Genomic DNA, 22,735 nt, shown 5'->3' with positions numbered 1-22,735 from the left:
AGAAATGGAGCACAGATAGCACTTGCACAGTTGTGGAAATGGCATGCTGATTCCGATTGGATGGCTTCAGAACAGGATCCATTAATGCACAGAGGTCATGGATTGTAACTCTATTGAGTCGGTAGGTGATAATGATGTGACGTTCCTCCATAGTGGCCAGATCTACCAGGGGTCAGTAAACAGATAGGGACCTCCCTCGCCACATGGGTCTGTACCTATGGGGGAGAAAAGAACACATATTGAGTGTCAACATACACTTGCATCATATGATGTCACTCTACTTTTCAAAATGCGTCACATAGGTAACGCACCAAAACAGAAAGACTGAGGTACACTGTCAGGCTAATATGTGCTGAGGTTTCTCTGTCATAATGGCATCACATTTGTATACACACTTCCAACCGTGACTACATGTGTGGATCAAGGAATCATGTCAGTAATCAACGAATGGAAGAGAGAATGGGGCCAAGGATGAGGCCCCCGGCAAGGCTATTGAGACATGGTGAAAGCAAAACGGCAGCCTCCTGCAATCCAGGTATGGTAGTGTGGAAGTCTGGGCGTCTCCTTTGTCCCAGGCACCTCATCCCCGCCCCAGTCAGCCCTGCTGCCCTCACGGAGGAGGCTATTGACCTCCTGAGAACCATCTCTGTAGGACAAACAACCATCGCGAATGCCATCCAAGGGCTAGCATCCTAGATGCAGCAATGCACTGCATACCTGGAAGGCATTCACCGTACCATGTCTGGCCTGCAGAGATCTTTTCAGGTGCTGGCCTCCTCTTTGATGGCAGCCAGTGTCCCTGGTTTTTCCGTCCCCCCGCCCACCACGTCTACCCCTTCAAGCACCCTTCACCCATCCCAAGCACACATACAGACAGCCATGCACACAGATCAACACACAAGAAGCACACAGACAAACACAGGCACCGCACTTCCCACCACAGGCAGTCACACACCTAACATACCAAAGCACACACAACAACATCCACTTCCCCCAGTGTGTCAACCTCCCCGCCAACCTGTCTGTCACCTCACCATGCACACTCACATACACTGCACCCTCAGTCACTGCTGTTGCCCCCATTCATGCAGTCACCACAACATCTGACATCCAGACATGCACCCCAGACACCATACCTGCAGTCACCATGATTACATTTACAGACACTTGCAGCACACTCACCAGAGCTGCAGACACGCAGAAAGACATCCATCTACACTGGCAGCCTGTCTTATCCCACTGTGTCCACCCCCCTCCTCCAAAAACAATAAAACGTTCACACACATCCACACCACACACATCCGCCACACATAAGCATACTATACAGGCACCTGCATCCACGTTCGGCACACCTACACCTGGTACAAGCACTCCCTCAACCTCCACTACCAGACCTCCCTCAAAATCCCCTCCAACTGCACCTAAGAAGCTTTTCCTATCCCATGTTGACCTGTTTGAACCCACTGGCCTACCCCGTCTTGTCCCTAAACCTTCCCATCATATTCTTGCCCAGTCCACTCCTTCCTCGTCTAAGTCTGCCCTTCCCATTCTTGTGCCCCTTCCCCAGGGAGGAAGAAGCCCTATGTTGCCCCAGGTCCCGCTGCCACCCCCCCCCGGGTCCAGGCCCAATCCCCCTCCTTCCAAGGGCAAGCCCAAAACCCCTCCACTTTCCAAACCTAAGCCCAAGACCCCCCCTTCCGGGCCTAAGTCCCCAACCCCACGCCCACCACCCCCTGCCCCTGTTCCCTGAGGTGCCACGCTGCCCTGTTGATGCCCCTTTGCAGTGGAGTTCCCTTTGAACATGTGGGAGTCAAGTTTGGGCTATATTTGCCCTTCGGGCACTTTACGATGGACTGGCCAATGGCCTTATTTGGACATTACCTTTGATAATTCAAATACATTTTAAGTGGCCAGCAGTGCCGTTGGCACAATATAGTGACGTGGTTCAGCTTTTCACTGTGGGGGTGTGGGGTTCACAGGTGTATACATTTGTGCAGGTATTTGTTGGCCTGTGTCTGGTAACTACATCTTGTTATGGTAAGAATGGCTTGGGATGGTGGGAGGTGTTGGGAGTGCGTTGTGGGGTGGGTTGGTGTGTAACTTTGCCCTTTCTTCCCATGTGTACTAGGCTGTGGTACTTACCGTCATCGTCTTTGTCATCAGTCAGGATCCTAGAGGAATATAGAAAGGAGAAGCACTGCCATTATTTCCACTCTCGCTCCATGTCTGTGTCGGCGTGTTCTGTGTCCCTATGGTGAGTGTTTCCTTTTATATTGTTTGTATCCGTCACGCTTTGCCTGGCAGTGGTTCCCACCCCGGAACTGATGGCAGTGTGGTGTTTCATTATTTGGTGGGTGGGTAGGGCCTTTCCGCCAGCCTGAGGGCGGCCTCCTCCGTCGTCATCCGGACTACAAAAATGGTGGTGTGTGGATGGACTGCTACTTGTTTCTCATGGGCTTCATTATTTGGCGGTCTGGACCGCCAGCCTGTTGGTGGTAGTAACTGCTACCGCCGCCGGTGCGGTGTTTACCGCCATGTTCATGATGATCACCTTTGATTTAGCCCATTACTGCGGTGCACAGGTTGATATAGGGATTTCTGAATACCAGATAAAGTCTGGAATGGAACCCTTGCGTGCTAAGGGGAGATCTAAGAGAACAATATGAGTGTGAAAACACTAAGCCTCACCTCTAGGGGGTCTCAGTATGGAAAGATTCGACAGGGAGAGATCCTTAACACCCACTGACAAAAGAATGTTAGTGCACAATGCCATGTACAATATAACTTGTGGGAATGGAAGCAACCCCACAAACTTGACTGGGCAGACACCAGCCACATACTGCAGCAGCCAACAAGCAGTGTGCAGCGTAGGAGTATCAAATCTATCTAGGTGCTGCACCCTGCTCACCTTCCTACTTCAGATAATGCTGCCACACTGTGTGTTTTTAGCATACCTTTGTTTACTATCTGCAAGGTTGCAAATGCATGGCACTGGGCAGCTCTGTGGTCAACTGGCTCGGATGGCACCAGGTAACATGTTGCACACTCCTCCTCTTCAGGTGACTTTGAGAGCAGAACTAAAGGCACAAGTGATTGGGCTGGGCATGCGTACTTAACAGACATATAGCTAAGCTCAATCAGAACCTGACTACCCTGATGTCGTCATTCATTCTTGTGCTCAACTTTGCAATTTTTAGGAGAACAGGGCCCAGCTGGCACACAGAAGAATAAACAAATGAAATAAAGAAAGAAGTAACTGTGTTTTTAAAATAGTTATTACAATGTGACAGTCCTGATCAATTAATGAGGACCCCCTTGAAAGGTGGGGCATGGGGCCAGACCCCACTTCACTGATGCCCTACATTGTCTCTGGGTAACTGGATATTCAAGGATAAGCTGCGAGTAAATTGAGTACATTTTTTAGTGGTTAGAAGAGTTGTTGAGGTTGAGCAGAACAGAAACTGATTAGAACATTATTGTAGGATTGTTTAGCGGAACTGAAATGGTATGATTTCTCACAACTCATCTAAAAATATTCTTAAATGAATCCAAGTAACTTACTACACTGATTCCATTTGCTGAACTTCAGATTCACTCAGGTTTTTTCTTGCAGCAGTTGTGTTCTATTCCTGATGTAGGTGTGACTTGATACTGGATTTTCATGGAAATCATACACTTAAGGAAAAACTAAGTGATGGTTATTTCATCCAGTAGCTGCACATATGTAGTTCAATTCAACCAATTATTATTACCATATATTGATAGGACCAGAGCAAGCAATCAGCTGTTAAAAACTTCCTCTGCATATTGCTAATGTAAAGGGAAGCACTGATGCTACATTCTTGTTCAGAGTGCCTTCACACCTCTGGCACCACATGAAAGAGTGCTGAACATTTACTTTTCAAGACATTAACAGATCTGCAAACCCTGCAGCCCCCTTACTCCTTTGTTTATAATAAGTACCATACTACATTACTACTACATGCACTACCATTTCACCTTCAAGAACATTACAGCACCACAATTACAGAAGGTTCAGCTTCCCTGTTAGAAAGGTCTGGGATTCCCTGATTTTGAGTTTTTTTGTGTCTCAGGGTAAGGGGTAACCAAGTGGTTTGCAGACATGTCCGAGTGAAGATGCAATATGTGACGGAAAGTTCACTAAACATGATCATGAACATGTTATTTTCCTCTGACACTTCACATTGGAGGCTGACACAATTGCTAATATAGACTTATAGCCTGCCGTAGCGGGTTATAACGGCCATTAGAGGCCCAAGACAGCGTTAACAAGGGAGCAGGCCTTTAATGCCTGGTGTAGCCCAGCTACTGAGGACTAAAAGACTACTAGAACATTCCACCACTAGAGGGCAGAGTATTCTAATAAATAAAACAAAGGTGTTCACAGAGCTCAAGGAGATTAGAATCCCCTCGGGTTCCCTGAGGCCGTTGTGCGACAAACATTGGAAAGTTGGAGCTCCGGCTTTTACCACCCATTAGAAGCCTAGAGCACTCTATTGTCTTCAGTGGAGCTCCCAACATTCAAGTTTTCCTAATGGCAGTTAAGTCCTGTTGGACATGGTGCCTACAGTGGAAGTCCTTCAGGACGGTGATTGCTCCTTGGCTCCTAATCAAGATGCAAGGCAGAGGTGTACCTTTGGGGGCAGTGTTTGGAGTGTGATACCCCCCAAAAAATGTTTTCTAAATTTGCTAGTTTGGTCTAGGGGCACTGAGTCGGGTCTGCTATCTCTTTGTTAGTTTTTCTCATCTTGAAACTAGAATGTAATATAAAACATGGGAGCAGGTTTAAATGTCGTACATTGGACTCTAATTTTACGATAAGCAAATGGTCTGTAGAAGCACGAGATTCAAAATGCAGCAGTTTAACTATCTACACAGATTGTATATACCCCCAAAAGAATGTCCACGGTATACCCTCCAGTGTGCAATCAAATCATCCTAGGTGCAGTGCCTCATGGCAGGCTTCTACCACATGGTTTGGATATGATTGTTAATTGTTGAATACTGGTGGAAAGGTGTTCTTGCATTTGAGGGAATTTTGAACAGAACAAGGGTTCTGAAACCCAAAGACAGCTTACTAGGTTTAATATCCTGACCGAAGACCGAAGAAAAAGAAGCTTGGCTATTGGTATATTTATTTGGCAATGATAACTGTCAACAGATGCATAGTGCAGGTGTGGAAGTCACCCAGAGCCCCAGGGTTTAAGCAATGTGTTGGACGGGTCCATAGGCTGACATCGAGGAGATGGTCCTCTGCTCAGAAAGGTACAAAGGGGGTGGTATCATGGGCACTACTCTCATGTAGGACGAGATTATGGTCATTGAATAATGTATTGAATGATCATAAACCACCACCACTTTGATTACCCTCTGAGAGATAGTTGAAGTACCCACCCCACTGCCTCCTTGCATCAAGGCATTAACCTTACAAAAACTAGGAACCCCCAAACAGTTACTGTCCTTGTCCCACAATGCCCCATCATCGATCCTTGGTGCCACCACCAGCTAGACTAGATTATAAGAGAACTATTTCAACACACCAGAACTCATGGTAGGGAATGTTGCAGACATTACCAATGTGCTATGATAGTCACGTAATAGTACAATTTGACATTCATGACATAATTTATCATCATTGCTATGTTGACAGCCAGACCTTGACAAGGTATTGCTTGCTTTTGCGTATCAAACATGTAGGATTATATTTGAATTAAAAAACAATAAAACTTGTGTGGGAAAAAAAACACTACAACTCCACGACTACAGCATCTCAATTACAGCACCACAACACTGCATTTACAAACTACCAGACCAGCACCACAACTATAACACCAAGATTACTCTAGACATCCAGCTCTATAGATCTACATCACTCTAACTACAACAGGACTGCAGCACAACACCACAGCTACAACATTACATTAGAAACACAGCAACACACAGCGCTAAACCCACTGCACACTGCAAGGACAACAAAATATCACTACAGTTATGTATGTCTTAATACTCCCTCATATCCCTGAAGGATAATGTTGAAGAACAAGGAGCATTAGGCGCACCCAGTTAAACGTGCCCCGGTGTGACCAGAGGCAACAACCCCTTCTGTAATACGGTCCCAGATGTCCAAAGGTTCTTCGTGGCCAGACACACGCACACCACCCGGAAGTGTAAAACTGTAACAAAACCACATCTACTGAGTTTTTGAGTTCCTTTTATTAAGGTTGTGGCGTTATGACAGCCACTTGTTGAATATAGGAAGCCACTAAACAATCTCAATGGCACGACAAATGAATAGATAGGAAACGTATCCACTTGTATATACGGTTAAAAAGTTGGATTCTACGTTACGTCAAGGCAACGCCATTGGAATAATGCAGCAGGGAGAGAACACATTTAATATCCGGTTTGACTAAATTATGCAGTATAATACTGCTCATTTTGTAATAATGTTACTTTATTATTTGTTCATTTTTCCACAGTTTAATGCATCTAGACAAAGATTTCAACTCATTACTACCAGTTAACACCGAAATTCAGCAATATGCAACGGAAAACAGACCCATTAACCTTTGCATACGGCCTTCCACTGTGAAGCCATACTTGTATTTGCGTTTTTAGTACCTTTTGATCCATTTGAACTATTTTTTTTAACAATTATTTTTTCTACAATCTGCAGGTTATGCAGTAGATGATGGATTATTTGGCAAATGTGGCAAATCCATAATGGTGCGCAAAGCGCTGCGGACCCAGAATCCTGCACAAAGGCACAGCACTGCAGCTCCCGTCAGTGAATGAATTTGCCCCTAAATAGAGAGCAGTGGAAAAACTCTGCATGAGGAACGCCAGGCGCACCCCCTAGCTTCAAAGACATCCTGCGAAAGCTCAGAATTATTTATCTCGTAATCTAAAGGGAAGGAAATAAACGGCTGCACTGCGGCGAGGGCAGAGTTAAACTGAAAGGGGAATTTTGATATACAGCAACCAATTAAAACGAGGAAAACAAAGCAGCCTGACTCATACTGGCACGCGCCCTGGTCCCAGGGAGCCCTGCCACTCTGCCACGGCTTAGAGTGCACACAGCAGCTCCAGAGTGAGGTAAGCCTCTAACCGCTTTTTAAATCAGAAGTTTGATCTTATTTATTATAAACACATGTAAGAAAAGTCTTGAGTGGCACAAAGCTAAGGGGCGTCTCAATTCCAGGCATGGCAAGCACATTTTAGGTCAGTGTGAAAGTGAAAGAGATGTGGCTGGGCTTTTAGCACATCAACGGCTTCTTTCCGTTTTAACGCTTGTTTTCTGAAGATTAGTATTTTGTGACATTTTAGATATACAGGAGGTATTACTACGAGTCACACATTATGATTATCTGATACTAAAGAGCATCTAGGTTAAATTAGTTGATTGCAGCTAAAAACAAGCAATATCGTATTGCCACCCCCTGCTCTGTTTCTTCTTACATTTTGTGGTTTTGTCGTTGCTTTAGGCATATTGATTTTTTAAGTATGTGTTATGTTTGTGGCAGGCAGGCACAGTTATGTTGTGTCATGCTATAGGTGTTTGTGTAGCTCTGGTTCTCTCTTTACTAGGGCCTCGAACGTTAACTGATGGAAGAATCACGTGTCTCCAGTGTATCATATTGTTAATATAAAGGTACGTAAAAGCTGTCCACTAGGCCGTATCTAGAAATGAATAGGAATATTTGTGAATGATAAACTGCTTTTATGTAGGAGATGTCGATACAGTTTTAGCGTTTTGCATCACTGTGCGATTTTAGCCTCATAATGAACCGGCAGACTATCTTTATCCAAGTGATCCAGCAGCCAAAGCAGTATACAATATAGGGCGATCCACTCAGTAGTTCTTCCCAGGTGTTTCTGAAATAAACAGCTCTCAAAACAACCATGTCACTCCAGCAGGTTTCAGAAGAGTCTGTGCAGGTTTCAAAGGCCTTGAGTCAACTCTCTAGGACTCTGAAGTGTTCCAGGCAGCTCTAGGCAGAGAAGGCGCTATGTGATTCTGAAGATGCACAGTCCTGGATTGGAGCATTGTATGTCCTGTATAGTTCATTTTGTTTTGGTGCTAGGAACACAAAACAGGAAAGCTGAACATGGTATTTACCTTAATTTTCCTTTGAATCTCTGGATGCTTGAATGTTTCTATTCTAAGTGGTTTCATTTTGGATGTATCTTTGTGAAACTATCGTTTACCACTGATGTCCTAGGGTTTTGGAATCTTCTATGCTATGCACTTAATGTTGGATATTACTGTTTGGCTCTACAAAGACAGAATATTCAAACCGTTTCAGCTCACTTTAAAGTGGGTAAGGATTTGCAAATCAAATGCGATAGGACACAAAGTAAAAATATTCAAGAAAGGTCACTGTATAGTCAGAGCTGTATATTTTGAACAGCATAGGTCTTGTTTACCATATGAAAATACATATACATTATATACAATATCAAAGTGGCAGCAACTTCTGGGGTCAAAACACACCTAAAAAATTATGGTAGCATATACACACCTTATCTCTATTTCCATTTAACATAGTCAGGTGCACTACAACATTAGTTCCGACACACTCAGTCAGCGGATTAAATATGTTAGAGAATCTGTAATGGTGTGTTATTAGGGCAATGTCCTAATTCCACAGTACCCCTGGACCTAAACAAGGTAGTTCAGTAGACCTCAACAAATACTGCGGCACCCGTGCTAAACTCAACCTTCCCACATTCAGAAGGGCTATTGGGATCCCCACCAAAATTGAAATGTAAGTGGTGGCTGGCATTGGATGCACTTGATAGTGTGTCTGGTTACTGGACTATCTATTATACTGGAAATCAGCATAGCAGGAAGATACTAGACACAATGCAGGGAAGAGCTGCGGCTCAGACTGGTCTCCACCAACTTACTGGTTGCCAAGGTTCCTGGCAAATAGAATTGGTGCAACATTTCTAAGGTCAATTCAGCCGACCTTAGTTGAGAGAGCACTCTACAGGTGCCCATGGTGAAATGGAGTAAAACTGGTGGATTCAGGAATGGGCAGTACAAGATTCCACCAACTCAACCTTTTTCTTTTTTGTTTTTATATAGCACACAATCACTCATGCTACAGAGTCTCTTTGAACATAAGACAAGATACCAGAAACCACAGCTTGGAATGCCCTCCCCTTGAATTTATGGGCAATGAAGGATGAACATTGTTTCAGACACAGTCTTAAAACCTGGTTATTCCAATCGGCTTATCAGTAGGATAGCCTTTGTAATTGTTTTCAACTATTCTGCCCACCGCTAGGACACTCTTCGAGTAGCCATGCACTTTACAAATCCTTTGACTGAATATTTTTTGCTTGGTTTGCAGACATTTTCATTAAATGTAAAAAAGGTTGCTCTCCTGCTAATATAACTATTACTATCCAACCTGCACCTGCCCTGTCCTGCGCTATAAAGCGCCTACAACAGCCCTGTGGCGTGTGACGCTATCTTCACATCAAAGCCCTCCTGGAGGACTCTCTTTACCAGCGTCCACAGCTTCTTGGAGGAGGGGCCAGTAATTGACTGTATATGCAATTTCCTGCACTATAAAGCACCTACAACAACTCCACGGCACAAGAAACGTGCGGGACGTGCCTGGACGCTAGGCCAAGACCGGGCCAAGTGCAGCCCTGTCCAAGCCCAGAGGAGGCTGGGCAGGGTCCACTCACTTTGGTTCATTGCTTTAGAGACATACTTTCCCCCTGTTTTAACATTATGTCATCATGGGAAAAAGAAAAGCTTTAACTTCTGCCCCCACCCCCCATTAAAATGTACCACATTTGATAGAAAGCTTGAGAAGGCAGTGGGGATCATCGGCACTGAAATAGCTTTGACTGAAAGGGTGTTGTCTTTGCATTGCAGCACCACAGTAACTCCATCTGGTGAACTTTCAGCAGACCCCTTACTTAGCTCCACTTGGCAATTCTTTAGTTGCCTTTTCAATCTCAGGTCTGGGAAACTCAGGTCAGAGCCCATCTTCATTAGATACTTTCCGGAACACACGACCAAAAGGCAGGACCCAGGGGAAAAAAGACCAAGACACACTTTGGAGCTATGGCAGCACAACTTAAGTCTATCTTTCAGTACCACCTTACCACCTTGGTCAGGAGCAAATCTCCCTAATCACCAGAGAGCACAATAATGTAGGCGTGCCAATGATTCCTGGGCATGCCCATCCTGGAAGGGTGGTTGATGCGCCTTCACCTTCTAGCTGCCCAACATCTCATGCCACAGGAACCTCTGCACACTGCGCAGGCGGTGGGACCACCAAAAAACCTAAAACTCTCAACCGCACCATTTTGAACCTCCCGCCAGCTGAGTGCTTGTATGTTGTGGTGCTGACAAGTGTTACCCCCTTAGGGGAAAACCAAGAGGAGTTTTACCCTAAGCTACGGAATAAAGTGCTGCACTGGTTAGTACGGAACAAAGATTTTCCCCCTGTTCTGGCCAGGGAGATTTTGTTTGTGCAAAGCGTTTGATGGATCGGGCCTGGCCACGCTAATGGCAAAAGTGATTGTGGCTGTGTTGCTATAAATCGTAAATATCCAATTATAGTAGCAAACATTCTAGCTGTAAAAAAAAATTAGTAAGTTCACCTAGTTTCATCGTCCTCGTTTCCCTTGGGTATTTTTTATAAATGCCACCATTTGCTCACCCCTGTAGATAATGCACAGCAGTGAGTCGAACCAGGGGGTGGTGAATATTTCCTTAGTGCCTGCTGTATTAGGGGACATTGTCCAGCCCCTGTATCCCACACTGCTAACTGGGATCAGTTTTCTGTCCCAGTGAGAAACCGGTTTGACGTTTTGTCGTAAGTCGACTGACTGCAGCAGCTTCCCACTAGAGATTTGTTTACCACAAGTGATGTGGGCTGTGAGGCTGGGGCAGTTCCTGTTGGTGTGGCGCACTCTTTCTCCCCAGTTAGCTGGAATATAGCTGGTCTTAAAGACAAGGTCAATATTCCTGACTGGTTGGACTTTATTGACAGGTTCGACTTTGTCGTCCTTCAGGAAGCCTAAGCTTCAAAAGAAATTTCTTGCAGTGGTTTTTCATGTTAGTCCTCTCCCGCTATACCCTCTATCCATGAGAGAGCCAAAAAGGTGGCCTATCAATTTGGATCAACCTGGATCTTGAAGTGGCGGTAACCTCCCTTTGCTACTGGTTACCTTGCTTTCCAGGCAGTGCTTATTAAAGATGTAGTGGGGTCTTTTTATTTCTATTTAGTTAGTTTTTATAATAGGGTTTTTCCTAATTCTTTTATCATCTTTTTGATGAAGTGTTGCTGTTTATTACCAGCCTGAAACCAGTTGGCATCAGTAATATCTTCCAGTGAAGATTTTTGCTTTGTGACGATTTTAATGCCAAACTGGGGGAACCTACAGGATGATTTATGCCCCGCTGGCCCATTAAGCACTTTAAGAGATATGGACACCAGGCGAAGAAAGCTGACTTTTTAGCCTCACATGATTTAGTGGATGTGCTTGCTTGCTGACTATCATAAAAATGGGCGGAGTGTTCCTACTTTTAGGGGGAGGGGCGGTCCTCGGTCATTGACTACGTCTTTGCCTCAAGGAGTTTTTACCTGTGGCTCACCAGCTGCACTATATCTGAGTCTCAGTGGGGAGACCATAATCTGCAGTGTCTTGATCGGGCTCTCCCGCTGGGCAGGGAAAATGGGCCTGTAAGGGGTGGTGTAATAAATAAACATTCCAATGATGGCTTGAGGTTTCCTAAGCATCCTGAAGCCACATTAAGGCCCTCATTATGACATTGGTGGTGACTTTTAAAGTGGCAGTAATACCGCCAACAGGCTGGCGGTAATTACTGCCATATTATGACCATGGCGGTGATAACTCCCATAGACAGCCAATGTACCACACAAACCACCAGGGCGTAAACACCACTGGCCATGGCGGTGGCCATCAACAACCAGGCGGAAGCCAAGGTACCGGCCACCATATTATGACACTGCAAACCGCCACGATTTCCGTGGCGGTACGAGCGCCTTCAAAAACCTAGCGGAAACACATCACAAAAGACCAAAGACTCACCAACAGAGACACAGAGAAGACCAACGCCGCCATGGAACCTGAACTGCAAGTCTTCTCAATGCTGTTCTACGCCATGCTCCACTTGGAACGCCAATGCCGACAAAGACGGTGAGTACAGCCACCTAGCACACAAAGGAGGGAGAGAGGAAAAGGAGGGTGACACACACACGCATGACACACACCAGACACACACACACCATACACTCAACCAGCTGCAGACGTAAACCAATGGCACGACGCATGGCATAATAATACAAGGACTACAGTTCGGCAGTACTAACATAGTAATAGCAAGGCAACACCCACCATATGAACCAATTTTAGAACAAAGATACATGAACAATTGTCCAGAAAGGGACAAGTCCAAAGTGCATAAGGCCCACATGGCACAGTCCAAGCCACAACTTGACGAATTCCGCACAACACTGTGCAGGGGAAACATCTCGGAAGGAGACAGGCACCTCAGGGGGAAGAGGTGTGGGGGGCACCTCTGCTGAAGTTGGGAACTTGCCCACTGCTCCTGGAGGGATCTCCATGCCCATTTCCCAATGCTGGGAGTGCAAGGTCACAGTCTCTGAGGTGGGGAACTTGTCCACTGCTCCTAGAGGGGGCTCCATGCCCATTTCCCAAAGCTGGGGAGTGCAAGGTCACAGTCTCTGAGGAGGGGAACTTGCCCACTGCTCCTGGAGGGGGCTCCATGTACAACCGTCCCTGAAGGGTGGCCTACATGCCCTTTGCTGGAGGTGAGGGCTGCATTGTCTCTGCTGGGGAGGTGTCTCCTGGGCAGCCTCTGCTGGAGGTGAGGGCTGCATTGTCTCTGCTGGGGGAGGTGTCTCCTGGGCACCCTCTGCTGGAGGTGAGGGCTTCTTGCCTGTCATTGGTGGTTGAGTGGGAACCTTTTCCGACATTGGTGGTTGAGTGGGAACCTCTTCTGCCATTGGTGGTTGAGTGGGAATCTTTTCTGACATTGGTGGTTGAGCGCTGAGGGGCTACTGGGAGGGCAGTGCTGGTACGGGGGTGGCAGCTGTACCTGCAGCTGGGGTGGTCAAAGAGGTGCCCGCCACCACCAGGGAGATTTCATCGGAGGAGGTATGTGAGTCAGTGTTGTCACCTCCTGTTTCCGCCGTGGTGCTCCAACGGCATCCGTCCCACTGGTTCCCTCAGCGTCGGTGGCCTCCTGTGTCCTGTGGGATGCAGCTCCCTCTGTCGCCGGTGCCCCTGCTCCTCCGCCAGATGATGCTAATGCACACATGGACAGGATGACAGAAGGAGAAAGGGCGGGAGAGAAAGGGAGCACTGGGTCAATTACAGCACCAACACCACAGTTGGCATACACAGCACCGTCACACACAGGCATCAGGATTGAACACTATGTACTGCACTGGCATTGAGTTGGCTAGATGCCACAGCAAGATGAGGGCCAAACACCGTCAACTACACACCTCCTGGGACCCACAAAGCAGTGACTGACATGGAATGCTAACGACCTAGGTTACCTGCATTTGCCATACACCCATCACCCTTGAGCTTGATCACGCTGCAATGTCTGGCCTGACATTAAGGGGCACCCACTAACTAACAACCACCACCCGGATCCCATGCCACCTAACAATTATTGTAGTTAGGCCCACTGTACGCACCCCCTTATGGCCGCTGTGATGCCCTCAAGGGCCATCTAGCTCTGGGTAGGCACCGCCATCAGGGGAATCAGGTTCCAACAGGCACCTCATCCTCGCTGGGAGGCCATCCCCAGCTGTGCCTCTGCGGTCTTCCGTGCCCAGCGTCTCAGGTCCTCCCACCGTTTCCTGCAGTGCATGCTCCACCTGCTGTAGACCCCCGGGCTCTGCACGTCCTTGGCGATGGCACGCCACAATCCCTTCTTTTGATGGGCGCTGAGCTGCAGAGGGAATACAGACAGGAGGACAGCATTACACATACAATCTAGCCTGTCACACATGTGCCCCACAAATCCCGTTTCCAACTCAATTGGCACACACATCGCCCGGAGCACACTATGTACACTACATCCAGACATCCCACCCCACATATGACACGATGCCTGCACACACATCTCCATGCAACCCACCCACATGTATCGTGGCCAAGGTGTACTCATCTGTTGGTCTGGAAGCCCATACAGCTGTCCATACTGGGGCAGGACCCCATCCACCAAGCGCTCCCACTCCAGCGAAGTGAGGGGAGGGGCCCTTTCCCTGGTCACACGGGCCATGATAGGTTCCAGACACAGGTCACAGCAGCACACGCAGTGTAGGTGTTGTCCTGTGGAAAGTCAGGGATCAAGTGAGATTATAGACAGAAAATGGCAGTTATGTCCATAGCGATGTACACCGTCACCGCCGATCCCCATTGCCCACTGTACTCCATAGAGCCCCATATTAGCCAATGAGGAATTGCACGGCGGTGCAAGACCGCCTTCAGCCACGACTGCCAGTGTCAGCGGAGTTACCTCACTTCCACCTGTCTCTAGATACAGAACAGGCGGTTGCCATTTCATGGTGGTGGACTACATACAGATCTTCCATAAATGCGGCATTTAAGGAAGTCGCACATACATTGCCATTTCCTCTGTCCCATCACATTAATGTTGTATGCACACTGAGGTGGTGGTTTCATTGTACAAATTGTGACAGCCTACTCACTCTTTTGTCCCTTAGATATCTACCACTGTCGATGAATAGGAGGAGGAGACAAACCCCCGTGTACAGATCCCTTGTGGACTTGGCTACACTGGAGGACAGGCACATTATACTCACCTATAGATTGGACATGGCCACAATCACACAGCTGTGTGACCAATTGGAGTCTGACCTGATATCAGCTAACCGTCATCCCACTGGGATCGCCCTCTAGTGCAGGTTCTATCAGTGCTCCATTTCCTGGCAACTGGTTCTTTCCAAGTGCCGGTGGGCTTGGCAGCAGTAATGTCACAGTCAATGTTCTTAATCGTGCTGGAAAGGGTATTGTCTGCCCTGGTGAAACACATGTGCAGATACATTTCTTTCTTCCAGGTGGAAGATTTGGCCATTGTGAAAGCGGGATTCTATGCAATGGGTCATATTCCCAATAATATTGGGGCGATTGATGGTACACATATTGCATTTGTCCCCCCGCCAGAATGAACAGATGTTCAAGAATCAGAAGAGTTTCCACTCATGTAATGTGCAAATGGTGTGCCTGGCGGACGAGTACATCTCTCACATTACTGCCAAGTATCTTGGGTCGTTGCATGACACCTTCGTTCTGAGGAATAGCAGCATCCCAAATGTGATGGCCCAACTACAGAAGCACAGGGTGTGGCTAGTAGGTGAGCCTGAGTCCCCACCCACTGTATGTCAGTGTATGTCTTAAAGTGTTATCCCCATAGCATTGTGTAAGGAAAGACTTTGTCCCTCAATACTTGCTGGTGACTCTGGCTACCCAAACCTATTGTGGCTCCTGACCCCTGTGAGGAATGCCTGGACAGGGGCTGCAAACCGTTATAATGATGCACATGGGCAAACCAGGAGAATAACCGAGAGGACCTTTGGCCTCCTGAGGGCGAGGTTCAGATGCCTGCATCTGACAGGTGGATCCCTGTGCTACTCACCCAAGAAGGTCTGCCAGATAGTAGTGGCATGCTGCATGTTGCACAACCTGTCCCTCGAGCGACGTGTGCCTTTTCTGCAGGAGGAGGGGACCGGAGATGACCCTGTGGCAGCAGTGGACCCTGAGGACAGTGAGGATGAGGAGGCTGAGCATGAGGATGAGGACAACAGAACATCAGTTATACGTCAATACTTCCAATGACACACAGGTGAGACAGTGGAACTGACCATTGCTCTGACTATTGATGTTTTCTGTGTGGCTGTAGCATGAAGGCATTCACTTCCTTTGCATCTCAACTGACTGTCACCTATGGCTTGTCCTTTTACAGATGATGGTGAAATGACACCAGTGTCCTGATGTGTTTACTGCCGACAAATACAGGTAATTATTTGTTTGCTATCACAGTGTTCAGATCCTTTGCACTAGATGTGACTGTTCCCATAAATGCACATTTTCAGCACATAAAACGGTGTCACTCAAGTTGTGTTCAAGGGTGTTTTAGTAGTGCAAATTATTGATGGAAAAGTGCAATGGAATTCGGTGATGGTAGAGGAAAGTCCAGGGTATTGTTCCAGTCTGTTTTTAGCACAGTGTCGAAGGGGCCATCGGAAGGGGAGCAAAGGCAGTTCAAAGTGGACATGGTGACAGGGTGGGACACAAGGGGAGCAATGAGGAGAGTCTCATTTCCTGGTGGTGGTCTTGGTCTTGGCAAGTGTCTCTGGCTTCGTCTGGGTTGCAGGAACGTTTGCGGGGTGGTTCTCCTTCTGCAGGGGAGGAGTGCTGGTGGCCTATGGGTTTTGTTGCAGGGGCTCCTGCCCACTAGCTGCAGCAGAAGTGGAGGGCTGGTCAATAGACTGGCTAGTGGTAGGGGCCTGCTGGTGTGCTGTCGATTCCCTCATAATGTTGGCCATGTCTGCCAGCACCCCTGCTATGGAGATCATGGTGGTGTTGAGAGCCTGCAAGTCCTCCCTGATCTCCTGATGGTGTTCCTCCTGCAGCCGCTTATTCTCCTGCATGTTGTTAAGGATCTGGACCATTGTGTCCTGGGATTGTTGGTAGGCCCCCAGGTACATGGTGAGTGCCTCCTGGAGAGTCGGTTCCCTGGGCCTATCCTCCCCCTGGCGCACAGCGGTCCTCCCAGTGTCCCTGTTGCCCTGTGCCTCTGTCCCCTGAACGGTGTGCCCACTGACTCCAGGTCCCTGATTGTCTTGTGTGCGAGGTGTGGATTGGGGTCCCTGTACAGATAGGCACACTGCTGATTGACGTATCCTGAGGACAGAGGTGTGGCAACGCTGGGTGGGTGCTGTAGTTTTGGATACTGAAGGGGGAGGCTCTGTGGTTGACTGTGAGTAGGCTGGGGTGACCGACTGACTAGTGGTCCCTGATGGGCCAGATAGTTCATCCAGATCCTGAAGTCCAGAGTTACTGTCATCACTGGGGGCATCTTCTGTTGGGGGACTGGTTTGTAGTGGCACCTCCTCTCCGTTGATATTGGCTGGGGCACCTGTGGGGATGTAAGTGATGTATTATGCTTTATGTCTGTGACATATTGTACATCCCTAGCTTCCCCTCTATCGTTGCTGTTGCCCTGCCCCCTTTGTTTGTGTATGGTGATGTATTGTGGTTCTCCATGTTGTGCATGCTTTTGTGATGGATGTCCATGCAGGGCTGGGAGGGCTGTCCATGCAGGGCTTGATATTGGGGTTAGTCATATGTGTAGGTCCAGTGTGTGGGATTGAGTGGAGTGATGGGAGTGGGAGTGAGGGTGAGGGTGTGAGAGGGCATGCAGGTATGGGGAGTGATAAGTAGTAAATGTTGACTCACCAGTGTCTAGTCCTCTGGCAACTCCAGTAAGTCCCTCAGGATGCAGTAATGTCAAGACTTGCTCCTCACATGCTGTGAGCTGTGGGGGAGGAGGTGGGGATCCACCGCCAGTCCTGTGTATGGCAAGCTGGTGCCTTGCTGCCACGGAACGTACCTTCCCCTGTAGGTTGTTCCACCTCTTCCTGATGTCGTCCTTTGTTCTTGGATGCTGTCCTACGGCGTTCATCCTGTCCATGATGCTCCACCATAGCTCCAGCTTCCTGGCAATGGATATTTGCTGTACCTGTGCTCCCAACACCTATAGCTCTACCCCGACTATTTCCTCCACCATGACCACAACTCCTCATCTGTGAAATGGGGGTTCCTTTGTGGGGACATGGGTGTTGTGTGTAAGTATGTGGATGTTGAGTACTGTGGTTGGATGTGTGAAGTGGGGTGCATGAGGGGTGTATGGGTTAGTGTCTAGCTGTCGCAGTGGTCTTGGTGTAAGTCTGGTGGCAATAATCTGTGTTTGTAAAGGTTTGTGGTTAATGTGGGTGTGTGTTTTATAGTGCTGTGGGTGGGTAGGTGTGGTGTGGTGTGTGTATGAGTCTCGGGTGTGTGTTTTTAGTATTGGCCAATGTTGTGTAGTTTAGTACATGGGTGTCTTTTTAGAGGGTGCCACTGAGTACCGCCAATGGTTTACCACTATTGAATGTCCGCCGTGGTGATTTGTGGGTCATAAGGTGGTGGGCGTTGTTTTGTTTGCCGTAACGGTATGGGTGTTGGTACAGCCACTTTAGCACTGACCTCTGGGTGGCAGATGTGTGTATGTGGCAGTATTCTGTCGGATTCGTGTGTGTGTATCACAATTTGGCGAACGGATGTTCGTCTCCGCGGCGGTATGTTGGCGGCTGTCACCACAGTGGTAAGCGGGATTTACTACCAATGTCATGATGAGGGCCTAAGTTCTTTACTGAAGAAGTACTTACCTATATTCTTGGGGTATTTATCGGATAATTCAGGAGATACTTTAGCTGCGTGTTTCCAGAGCCTATGCCTATGCATCAGGAACTTTCTGTCATAACCCCTTATCCCCGAATCAGGCTATCCACATTGGTTAGAAGGCCAGTGCTTGGCGGCCAACCGTAGCCTGAGGAAGGCCCTTTCGGAGCAGCCTAGAGACATCAAGGAGGTGCAGGAGGCTAGAAGGGCCTGCTATTGTGTCCTCAAGGACAGAAAAAAGCTTTTAACTAATAGGGACTGGGACTTTTTGGAGCAAGCTGCCTTGCAGAAAAGTAGTAAAGCTTTTTGGGGTACTATTGCAGGTTGCGCCAAAGTGATGTACTGCCCTGAAAATGGCTAGAGTGCAATATTTGCACCACAGACGGGGTTAGACACTTTTCTTCTATTTATCAGCTTGACAGAGTGAGAGTTGAACCACCCTCCTGAGTGCCCACTTGGGTAATTCTCCCATCCCTTGCAAGTTTCTCTAGAGGAAGTTGATTTATCAATTAGACAGAGCTCAGGCGGTAAGGCCCCAGGGCCAAATGGAATACTCATGGATCTTTAAAAATCTAATATTGGGTTATGGGGCAACCTGTTGACATACTTGTTTAATAATGTCTTATGTGTTAAGCCACCCAAATCCTGGGCTCAGGAAATCATAGTTCCTATTTTTAAAAAAGGAGACCGGGGTTCACCCAAATGGTATTGCCCCCATCTCACTGGTCGATAGCACGGTGAAGATAGTTGAGCGAGTAATCTTTAACCATTTGCAAAGTTGGGTTAATCTTAATAAAATCTTATCCCCCTGCCAGTACCACTTTCAGCCAGGGCTAGGCACAGTGAAGCAGTGCTTAATCTTACATCTGATAATGGGAAAGTATGTCATTGCTAAATGCTGTCCACTGTAGCTCGCCTTCATGGACATTTCCACTGCTTTTTATTGCGTTGATAGGACTAAGCTGTGGTTAACCCTCTTAGATCTCGGGGTGGAAGTCTCACTGTGAAAATATTATACACTCTTCATGAGAATCTAGGGGTGACGGTTAAATGCAGTCGCTCAGGGGAAATCACAGATGTTTTCCCCATAGACAAGGGAGTGTGGCAGGGTGTATTTTAGCTCCTTTGCTATTCATCATTTACATAAATGGGATTATTTGAAAACAGCTGCACAGATGTACCTAACATAGCCAACGCCTTGGTTCCGGTGTTGTTGTATGCTGACAACACTGTTTTAATGGCACATATTGCAAAAGCTCTGCTCAGTTTGGCCAAATCATTTATAAGCTTTATGGGGAACCTAAATTTGACAACTAACTTTGGGAAATCCCACCTCATGGCCTGCTGCCCGAGGAAGAGAAGTTTGGGGTCTTTAAGAGTCCTAGGTCAGTCCATGAGCTCAGTCCAAAGTTTTAATTACCTAGGGTGTCCTTTTGGATTCTTCTAGTTCCTGGCGGTCACAGGTGAACACCCAGACTCAGTAATGCCTCAGGCTCTCTATCTAACCTCACCTGGAAGGAAGGCAGAGGTTTGGTAACCCCTTATTTTAAAATGTATAATTTGCAGTGTGTTCCCACAGCAACGTATGGGGCTAGGGTGTGAGGTTACCATAATGTTATGCCCATTCAAGTGGAGGAAAGCTAGGTTTGTAGATGGCTTCTTAACCTCCCTCCTCCTACCTCAAATTACATTTTGTATGCAGAACTTAGTCTGCATCTCTGACATAGTTAAGCTGGCACCTCTTCTATTATGGGTGAAAATTTGGACTGAAATGTCTTAGCCTCAAACCCTGGTCCATACCCTGGTTGAAATATATTAAGAGGTCACTCACAGACATTGGGTTATGTGAACTGTTTACAACTCCAGCAAATCTGAAAATGTCTGATAGGCAGCTAGTTAAATCTAGATTTGCTGTGCACACCAGCTCATTAAGAACACAGAAAGTGTGCCCAGGAAGCCCTATTCCAGAGATTATTATATTGTTTTTACCTCAGGGGATATGGCCTTCTAGATATGGCCTTCTATCTGTGCCTGGAACTTTCGTGTTGCGAAAGGTCACTTCTTTTTAGATTTACATTGGGCACGGTCTGGCTCCTGTTGAGCTTCCCTGAATGTCAAACCCCTGGGGGGGTCGTTTGCCACCCTGTCCATTAAACGGGTCGGCAACACAGTCTTGATGCACTTTATGTTTTTTTATGTTTTTTTACAAACTTTTCTTTTTAAGCTGCCACAAGAATGTTCTTAAACCCTGGGCTTTTCCCAGATGTACTGATGCTCTCTCATGTTCACAGCTGCTCGATAGCCCACTGGTTTGTTACAAGCATTAGCTGTTTTCTTAAACTCTCTGTTAGAAGTAGGAAAACGATGAACGGTTAAGCCGTATTGTCCCATAGCTGAAGGAAAATTTACTTGTTTCTTGTAGGGATGTGGTTTTTATGTGACAACTGGGAGGGGATTTTGCCTCTTTTAGCAAATTGTATCTGTTTTTATTTTTATTTGGTTCTTGCAAATGCTTTGTAGCTTCCAATTTATTGTTTTAATGCTCTTTTATGATTTTATCTGTAAACTCGAATTTGAACTATTACTATCCAAAATAATTTCATATTTCAATTTCTTTGTTTTAAAATGTTGTACTTGAACTTCTGTCTGTTTTAACATGTAATTTTAAGAGCAATAATTTTTATATTATTTTAAAGTTTTAAGATTAATATGTACATTGTTTTACTGCTGTTTGTATTTTTAAATATATATTACAATTAAACAAGATTTACCTTTTCATTTTGAACATAGTATACTTTCTTTTATGTTTGTGGGGAAGTAGTTAGAATTTTGAATATGATCTTCCAAATTGATGCACTTTCCCCAATGCTTCTTTGACTGCAGATTGAATAGTTAATGTGACCCCAACCCCACAAATATATACACTTCACCCAATGTTTGTTGGACTGAAGTTAGAATAGTAAATATGACACACCAAGATATACGCATTTCCCCAATATTTGTTGGATTAGAGTTACAATAGTAAAGTAAGTGCATGAGTAAATCAGGTTGGTTAAATTTTGATTTTTTTTCTGTGTTTGACTTAAAATTCTTCACCACCTCATTCACTTCCCTGGTGTTATATGCAACATTTGTGCTGGTAGATGAGGGCAGCGGCCACTCCTCCCTAACACTAAATATAATGATATTCCTCCTTGTATGTTGGACTGGAGTAAGAATAGTGAATGTAACCTCGCCTCAAACTATATTCACATTTCCCTATATTTGTTGAACCCAAGTTATATTAGGATTGTTTACCCCCCTCATCCTTCAAAATATATGCATGTTTGTCAATGTCTGTTCATTCACTGTACTGGATTTACGATAGTAAATTTAAACCCCCAAAATTATGTACTCTCCCCAATGTTTGTTTTGGCTGGTGTTTGAATAGTAAATATGACCCCTTATCCACCCAAACAGGATCACTTTCTCCAATATTTGTTGAATGAAAGTTAGAATAGTAAACCCTCTCAAATGTAAGTATTTTCCCTAATTTTTGCTGGAATAAGAATGGTAAATGTAAACCAGCTTCCCCTAATGTCTCTACCTTCCTCAATATTTGTTGGACTGGAGTTACAAAAGTAAATTGTACCATCTCCAAATAGTTGCACTTTCCCTGATATTTGTTGGATTGGAGTTAGAATAGTAAATCTGTCCTGACATTTTCCCCAGTGTTTGTTTGACTGGAATAAGAATAGTAAATCTACCTTCCTGTTAATATAATTTTACCAATGTTTGTTGGACTTGAGTTAGAAAAGTAAATATGATCCTCCCAGCTCCCCAAACATGTTTACTTTCCTAAGTAAGAATAGTAAACCTGGCTCACCCCAGCCACCCAAACATATGCACTTCTCCTAATCATAAATGTATTTACATTATTGTATTTTAAATACATTATTAATGCCAGGAGTATTATTAAAGCTCTCCATTAAAAACAAAGGTTGCAAAAAAAACTCCTGGCAACTATAGGCAAATTGTTCTCTTGGATGCAGTTGAGAAATGTTTGCAAGTAGTGTACTGGATTATTGGAGCATCTACAGTTGTGGGTTTAGGAGAAAAATAGTATCCTCTTTGAGCAACTGGGTTTTAGGCCTAATTTTTCAGTTGTAGATAACATTGCTCTGGTTAAGACTATTTTAAATAAATACATAGCTGTAAAGAGTCAAACTGTTAGCTA

General features: G+C 46.1%; 1 protein-coding gene across 2 annotated transcripts in view; it reads left to right on the top strand.

The window, feature by feature from the left end:
* Positions 1–7,052: 7,052 nt before the first annotated feature.
* LOC138267965 (receptor-interacting serine/threonine-protein kinase 2-like) overlaps positions 7,053–22,735 on the top strand; it is a 180,029-nt gene continuing 164,346 nt past the window's right edge. The window contains exon 1 of one of the 2 annotated variants that reach the window (XM_069217257.1): positions 7,053–7,116. The gene's annotated coding sequence lies outside the window, so the exon portion shown is untranslated. Of the gene's footprint in view, positions 7,117–16,030; positions 16,093–22,735 lie in introns of those variants that run through there. The other variant, XM_069217259.1, reaches the window with a different exon arrangement.

Source organism: Pleurodeles waltl, chromosome 12, assembly GCF_031143425.1.
Source record: "Pleurodeles waltl isolate 20211129_DDA chromosome 12, aPleWal1.hap1.20221129, whole genome shotgun sequence".
NCBI lineage: Eukaryota > Metazoa > Chordata > Amphibia > Caudata > Salamandridae > Pleurodeles > Pleurodeles waltl.
This window is presented reverse-complemented; position numbering and strand designations above follow the sequence as displayed.